This window comes from Piliocolobus tephrosceles, chromosome 4 (genome assembly GCF_002776525.5).
Source record: "Piliocolobus tephrosceles isolate RC106 chromosome 4, ASM277652v3, whole genome shotgun sequence".
NCBI classification, from domain to species: domain Eukaryota; kingdom Metazoa; phylum Chordata; class Mammalia; order Primates; family Cercopithecidae; genus Piliocolobus; species Piliocolobus tephrosceles.
In genome coordinates this window covers 7327542-7336269 of record NC_045437.1, presented here as the reverse complement: position 1 = coordinate 7336269, position 8728 = coordinate 7327542, and the positions used below count along the sequence as shown (strand labels likewise).

The following is an 8728-nucleotide window of genomic DNA, read 5'->3' as shown; positions in this document are numbered from 1 at the left end:
TACAATCAACATATGGATCGTATACATATTACTATTTTAATTAATTCTATATTAATCTATTAATTAGGCAAATATATTGATATAATTTTATAACACCTGACCCTTATTAATAAATTACAAGTAAGACCATTTGCCTTTTCTTTTTTGAGACAGGGTCTCAGCTGGAGTGCAGGGGCACGGTCACAGCTCACTGCAGCCTAAATCTCCTTGGGTCAAATGATCCGTCCACTTCAGCCTCCCAAGTAGCTGGGACTGTAGGCACACACGACCACACCTGGCTCATTTGTTGTTGTTGTAGTAGTAGTAGTAGTAGTAGAGAAGAAGTCTTACTATATTGCCCAGGCTGGTCTGAAGTGATCCTACCACCTTGGCCACCCAAAGTGCTAGGATTACAGGACTGAGACACCGCACGGCCCATTTGCTTTTAAATTGTTAGAACTCCCGCTGTTGAAAATTTTAACATTGCACGTTTCACTTCATAAGACACAAAAATGCACTTCCAGATCCTTCTTCAGGAAGAACTCACTGGTCAGAGGCAGGGAGTGGGGTCAGCAGACACCAGGTCCAGCTCTCAGCCCTTCCAGGGTCAGCCTCAGCTGCAGTGAGCCACCCTGCCCATGGCCACCCCTTTTTTTGGGTGCCCATATCCAGAAGCTGAACAGGTGAGAAGCAAAGCCCTGAGCTTGCTGCAGGACGACTCTGCCATCAATTCCCCACCCCGGTCATCCACCATGCAGGGAGACTTGGTGACATCACACCTGGACCTTACCTCTGGCCAACCCTGCCTCCTCCCTTTCCCTTCACAGGTGGTAGTGCAAATGAACATCTTGCCCCTCAAACGTCATCGCAGGGTCTGCACCCAGGAAAATCAACCTGAGACACAATAGCACTATTATTGTGCATTGTTTTCCATTTTTACTTTTAAGATAGTTTGGCAAAAGTCTTTTTAAACAATGGAAATAATTTTTAGAAAACTATGATCCATTTTTAGAAACCTTTTACAAGAAACAATTCCAAAGTAATTACTGTATTTCTAAAATAATTCTTTCTTCTTTTTTTTTTTTTTTTAGATGGTGTTTCACTCTTGTTGTCCAGGCTGGAGTGCAATGGCGCGATTTCAGCTCACTGCAACCTCCACTTCCAGGGTTCAAGTGATTCTCCTGCCTCAGCCTCCGGAGTAGCTGGGATTACAGGAGTGAGGAGAGATGGCCTTGGTGGTCCTCCTTAGGCTGGCAACATACAGATGCAATTGTTCCCATACCAGCTTCTCATAGCGCTACCAAAAGTCTTCAATGCTTGTGGGTTTGTTTCATATCTTGAATTACTATTTTAAATAGCTCTATTATTCAATGTCAAATCAAAAGCCATTATTTGAATGGCTTTTCGTGGGGGGGGGGGGGGGTTTCTCTTTTTTTTTTTTTTTTTTAAGTTGCCTATTTTCACCCCTTCAGCTTTTAATTTTGCATGTCTTTTTTTTTTTTTTTCTTCCATGAACAGTAACTGAGCCTCCCATGCCAAGAAGCAGGGAGAGACACAAAATTCCTCACTGAGATACTGTGTATTCTACCTCCATGACTTCCACACACCTTTCTTAGAAATAGGAGGTGAGTGTGAACAAAAGGAAAAGGCAAAATATCATTCACATCTGACCTACATTGTATCCAATAAGAGTAAAATTAGTCTCATCTGATAGTGAAATCATTGTATGATTCTCGAGATTGTAATAGTCTTTATAAATATATCTTGTTGATGATTTAAAATAACAAAATTAAATGTGCATAAAATATTATATTAATACAGACCAACTCCTTTATTTCTCATGAAATCTGATAGCCTAGTTCAGATTGCAGAGTTAGATTGGCAGTTGGGCAAGTTATTGTCTCCAAGAGCAATTGCACAAATTTATAATTCAGGTAAAATTGGCCTCCATTTCATGCTTCAATTATCAGTGTTCACTGATCCTTGCAATTTACAATAACAGGCAAAATAGAAAGTCGTTTGCTCCAGTCATAGGACAGTAAAGAAAACTCCAAGGATGCTAGTTCTTTCTAATAAGGGCATTTATACAAATTTTCTGGGGAAACTTTAATGCCATCTCTCCTTTTCAATTAAAAAAATGAATAAAGGAGAAAAATTTAGTAATTTATTCTGACATTTTTCTATGCACACTCCTAATGTCCAGTGATGGTAGAATATCAGTGGAAAAGAAGAATGTGCATGTATATTTGTGTGTATGTTTGCATATACATGTGTATGTGCCTGTGTGTGTGTGTGTGTGTGCATGTATATATATCAGTTACTTTACTGTTATGCCCTTCAAAAGTGCCCATGGCCAAATTTTTGTTGGTGTCTTTCATGATGTTTGCTAAGATTCTTTGCATTTTATTTTCCCTTGCAATATTTTAGACTTGGTACCCATTAGGGTTTTCTTAAGCTGCAAGTAACATAAACTTGCAAAAGTGAATTATCCAAACCCCTTTTCCTTCAGATAAGTGAACACTAGAGGTATACAGCTATGGATAGAAAATGGAATTCCAAACTGTCCCCAGTGAACCCAGCCCCTCTTGCTTTCTTGCTCTATGACCATCGGGTGTGATGCCATCCTCATGCTCACAGAATGGCAGTTTTACCTCTAGGTATCACATTTGTATTCCAGACATATAAGAAGGAAAAGGGGCCAAAATAGTGGTTCAGCTCAATCTGTATTTTTTTTATTTCTTTAACTAGGGGAAAGTGTAAATGCAGTTCCCTACTGCCACCATCATGCAGTTGAGTTTATCACATGTGGGAAAATGACAGGGGTCAGCGCATGTGGAGTGCAACAGATAAGCTTTACCCTGGGAAAATCAACTTTGTGATCATGAAGTCTCCCCTGCTAAGTGAGTCTGTTTCTTTTGATCTGAAAACAGCAGTTTTCCTGAGTCTTACCCAAGAAAAATTAAGATTCTCGTTGGCCAAAACTATGTCAAAAAGTCACCACTAGATGAAAGGAATCCTACAAAATTGAGACTTTTAGTTGGACATGTAGCTAACCAATGAACATAGGAGTGTCTTTAGAAATGAACTAAAAGTAGTGATAAATATTGAATTGACCAATCACAGTGTCTTCCACAGTTTTTCTGTGGTTAGAATATGTTTTCTACATGGAAAACGTCTACATTTTTCTATGGTTGTTATATATTCATTTGTTACTTAATAATTGGCAATAAGTGATACAGTTTGGCGTGTTCCCACCCAAATTTCATCTTGAATTGTGGCTCCCGTAATCCTCATGTGTGGTAGGGAAGACCCGGTGGGAGGTAATTGAATCATCGGTGCAGGTTTTCCCTTGCTGTTCTTGTGATGGTGAATAAGCCTCATGAGATCTGATGGTTTTATGAAGGGCAGTTCCCCTGCACACTCTCTTACCTGCCACCATGTAAGATGTGCCTTTGTTCCTCCTTCACATTCCACCATGATTATGAGGCCTCCCCAGACATGTGGAACTGTGAATCCATTAAATCTCTTTTTCTTTATAAATTATCCAGTCGTGGGTATTTCTTCATAGCAGTATGAAAATGGACTAATACAGTGGGTATGAGTTAAAGATACCCGTAATACTGCAATTCATAATAGTTACGGGGCCAAGAGGCGGAGCCATGTGATCTTCAGGGGAATCCTCAAACCCTGGCTGACTCATGTTGGAAGAGCCACAAGGTCCTCAGATGAGGCCCTGGGAGTAGCTCCCATCTTCTGCCTGGGCTATTGCTGTGCTCGCTGGGTATTATGGTATGAGAGTGAATGGGAGGAGGGCAGATGTGAACAGGAAGAGAAAGGGCACAAGTGTTGCAGCTGGGGGGAAATGATGCACAGAAACCACATTGAAAGTCCCTCCTTTGGTTGTAGTGAGCTGAGATTATGCCACTGCACTCTGGCCTGGCGACAGAGTGAGAGTCTGTCTTAAAAAATAAAATAAAATAAAAAGAAAATCCTTCCTTTGCACTGAGCTGGAGATAGAGCATCACTGTTCTCCTTGATGTGGTGTTTATCACAAAGAAGCACATCTTCCTGAAATCCTGTAATCAGAACAATGCCTAATTTCTCTATAGGACATTGATAATCCCAGAGAGACCATATGATGATTATTAAAAACACAAAGAATACCTCTACCATGTGCTGATACTGAACTAGAGCATTGATCCTGCAGTAGGTGCTGTGTTGGGTTCATTATCTACATTGTCTAACTTGGACCTTGTAACCCCTGTGGCACAGGGATTATTGAACCTATTTTACATATTTACACCATGGACAAGCAGGTCTCCAACTGACCAAGGGCCAACAAGAAGTTGGTTGCAACAAGAAGTGAGTTGTCCTGAGAATAATGTCCATCAGAAGTACAGAAGAGACAGAGATACCCACAGCGTTTGAGCCCCTGGATCCAGCCATATCTGAAGCTAGACTTTTCTTTTCTGTGACCCAGTGCATTCTCTTTTCCCATAAGCTAGTGTCAGTTTGCTTTGTCTGTCAAAGGATCCTTCTTTACATTCAACATGCATCTCCTTCTTCATGAGTGCTACGTGAACAACCAACCATTCTGATTCAGAATATGCCTTTGCAGAGAACTCCTCCTCATGGGCCGAACAAGCCATCCCCAGTATAGGGAAAAATAGGTCAAATGCAGCTAGTATAAAAAACAAAATGTGCACAAACACACCCACACACATCTTTCAGACATCAGAGAACTCTCCCAGCCAAGGTCTGCATGCTGATTTTTGAAGTCATGATTTGAAAAAACAAATGACTACTCATTTTAGATATAAAATAAATCTACTCACCATCCCTGCATGGTATTCCATCAGCTTTATCTTCCTATCAAATCAAAACAAATCTAGATTTTACAAGAATGTTTCAAGTTATATTACACTGTTTTGTTTTGGGGAAATAAACATTTTCAGTCTCTGAGGATACACATAATCTTTTTTCCACATGGCATTCCTGATATGATCAGGTGAGATTGTACCTATATTCTATCTCAGGAACAACCGTAAAGATGAAAATCCCAGAACAAGCACTTTTTCCTTGGGCAGAGATGAGAATCCTGCGTTCACCTCACTGTGATGTCCTCTCCCTCTTTGCTGTCCACTGTGGGCATGAACTCAGCTTTCTCAGCACTTTTCTTTCATGCAGTTTCTCGATGCAATCAACATATTTTCTCTCTAAAATGTCCCTTTAGAAACTCTGACAACTCCTGGAACTCCCTAACCTGGCACGATTTTATGTTAGCAAGGAAATCACTTGCCTTATAGGCATAGCTCATATTCCATACTCCATACACACATAATAGCAGGTCTTAGGTCTCGGGAAGGTAATTTAGTAGCATAAGTTGAGGCTAAGTGGATTTATAGGTATATAAATTGCTGCTGAGTTCTTTTATCCCATGGCTACTTTTCCAATATTATTCTGCTGTCACAGAACCTTAAATCCAATGAAATGAGTCCCATCTCCCCTCCTTTCCACATCTATGTTTATGATCAGATGAAAAGAAACACACAGCTTCGGTTTTCTTCAAGTATTGAAACTGTATCACTATCTTTCATGATGACTGAAATATATCACTTATTTTCCTTCTAACCAGAATCCCCTCTGTTAGGACTTCACATGTCAAGGTTAAAATTAACAGCAGATTTTCAGGCTACTTGTGATGAGTTCTGTGCCATACTACCATTGTTTTTTTTTTTTTTTTTTTTTTTTTGAGACGGAGTCTTGCTCTGTCGCCCAGGCTGGAGTGCGGTGGCCGGATCTCAGCTCACTGCAAGCTCCGCCTCCCGGGTTTACGCCATTCTCCTGCCTCAGCCTCCCGAGTAGCTGGGACTACAGGCGCCCGCCACCTCGCCTGGCTAGTTTTTTGTATGTATTTTTTAGTAGAGACGGGGTTTCACCATGTTAGCCAGGATGGTCTCGATCTCCTGACCTCGTGATCCGCCCGTCTCGGCCTCCCAAAGTGCTGGGATTACAGGCTTGAGCCACCGCGCCCGGCCCTACTACCATTGTTAAGAGCAGCAATTTAACTACCATTGTTAATAGCAGCAATTTAATTAAATTACTGTAATAAATTATCACCATTCCATTGACACTATTGAAATCACATTCAGTGATTTTTTTTGTTTTGTTTTTGTTTTCTGTTTCTTTCCTCTAAACTTGGGGTAGAAGAGTTTTGTGCAACAAATTATTACATCATGACCAAATTGTTCTTTTTTCCCATAAGGGGTTTTATGCATTGTGGCTAGTCAGAGGTCAGAGATCTGTTCTTACAGATTTTGGTTGTTTTTAGGTTGGGAGGACAAAGGGGAAATGTATATTCAGAGGGAAAAGTGTCAGACTATGGGGCCCTGTCTGGATTTGTGAATTCATGCTTTATCTAGATATGGCCACTGAGAAGTCTCTGTGAGCCCCAAGTGAACATTTATGGGTGGGGAAACCACAAATTCTTCTAAGAATTGTGACCTTGAAGATGTAATTATTGGAGGTTCAGCAGTCATCGGAAAAGCAAACAAGATCCAAGAGATTGATAAGGCATAGAAAAATGTCTTCATATGAGAGAGAAAAAAACGCTAAAAGGAAAATCCTCAGAAATCTAGACATGAATAGCACAAATTCAATACCCATTAAAAATACTAGAATAAATCATCAATGATTCCATTTATATACACTTCCACAACCACGGGAGACTAAGCCAAGAAATCCACCAGGCTTTGTGAAGAGTCTATTCAAGAGCCCAAACCAATTTTGCCCAGTGTATTGTGACACATTGGAAGGATCGGGGAAGGAAGAGAGAGGACCCGGCCTGTTGTGAAAGGCACTGTCCCTTCCTGTGGCTCTCTCTTGGACAAGTTAGAAAGTTTGCCCTGCGGGATCTTAGAAGACAAACAACCAATACATTGGTTTGTAAAGTTAACTGACACTACAAACCAGTAAACTGGAATGTAAGCCAGGCATAACTCCCATCGATGATTTAGTAAGAAAATCATTCGCAAAATAAGATGAATTTGAGGCTATCAATGATTCCATGAAAATTAAGAAAAATGGAAACATAAATTAAGCTGTATAAATTTAGCCTGAATCTCTGCAGATGTATTACTTGATGATTCATTGATTTTTATATTTAATCAAATTATTGTATTGTTTACATGATTCACAATCTTTATTGAATAATGCTGTGGAAATAAACAAAAGTCAACCAAATGAGAAGTCCAGGCTGTTATTCTTTACTTGAAAGAGCAAGAGAGTTAGTAACTGTTACTTGTACTTGGCAGACTCAAAGGCAAGCAGAGGAGAGGGAGAGCTTCATAGTGGGAAAAGGGAAGGTCTCAAGAATGTCCTGATTGGAGGCTATTGGCCTGGGGAAGCTGCAGGGGGGATTACCTGGAATCCAGGCACTCAGTTAGTTAGGGGTGCATATTTGGCTGTCTCTGATTGATCCTAAATTGGAAGTGAGGACACAAATTTCCAAAGCTGTCAGTTATTAGTCAAGTTCTGGTCATTTGGGGTCAGTTGTTGCAGGGATTATTGTTTGTTTTGCTGGATTGTTTGCCCTGAGATCCTGGTCTGACACCCTGCAAGTCTGGCTTAGCTAGATAACAGGTTAGTTTCCTGGGCTGGTTGCTGCAGATCCTGGGTCACAGTTCTATTTTTATAGATGATCGGACCATTGTCCCTTGGTGTATTCAATCTTTTACTTCCCTATGACCAATAGTGACATGTACAGTCCATTATTTTATTTAATCTCATTTAATCCCAATATTAAGCTTTGAGAATTCCTATTTTATAGAGGAAGAAATCAAGGCTTGATCAGTTCATGTACATGTCCAACCCACACCAAACAAGTGCTAGGGTTGGTCATCAGAGTCCAATGATCTGATGCCCAAAGCCTAAGTTCTGGACAGGCACATGTTCCTGTGTCCCAAATTCTCCCTGGTGAGGCTGATGATAACTGTGGTATTTGGAAGTGAAGAGGCAACTTGACACCTGTTTCTCTCCATGGTTTGTATTTCCAATTCCATTGGAGATTTTAAGCATATTGTTTCAGAAAATTCTCACTCTGAGTGTGGCTTTCTCTCCAGGAGTTTAAATTAACTTCTATAGTAGAGGGTAAAGCTAAAAGTCCACCGGGCCAGGCAAGTAACCTTGTTATGTGAGTCTCCTTGAGTAGAAGGCCATCCACACATGGGAGGAGTTTGTATCTGCCTAAAGGAAGAATGTTCCCATCCCAACTCCTGGCTTTCTGATTAATTTTACCAACACTGCACTGAAAAAATCAAAACTTCTAGGCAGAAGTTTGTGACTCCAGTTCAAATTTCTGCAGTAAAATCAAGCAAGAACTATGCTAACTTAAAAGTTGGATCTAAAGTGCAATTGATTAAGAAGAATTTGAACAATTCTTAATGTACCTCCTGGACACATACATTTTAAATTCATAACGTTTAAAAATCAAATAATTTGACCCGTATCTCAAAATAATAAGAGCTACTTATGACAAACCCACAACCAATATCGTACTGAATGGGCAAAAACTGGAAGCATTCCCTTTGAAAACTGGCACAAGACAGGGATGCCCTCTCTCACCACTCCTATTCAACATAGTGTTGGAAGTTCTGGCCGGGCAAATCAGGCAGGAGAAAGAAATAAAGCGTATTCATTTAGGAAAAGAGGAAGTCAAACTGTCCCTGTTTGCAGATGACATGATTGTATA

The 8728-nt window shown here is 40.3% G+C and overlaps 1 non-coding gene across 1 annotated transcript; it reads right to left on the bottom strand.

The window, feature by feature from the left end:
• Positions 1 to 2724: 2724 nt before the first annotated feature.
• LOC111546818 lies at positions 2725 to 2887 on the bottom strand. The gene has a single exon (XR_002732936.1). It is a non-coding gene; the product is annotated as a U1 spliceosomal RNA (small nuclear RNA).
• Between the last annotated feature and the right edge of the window lie 5841 nt (positions 2888 to 8728).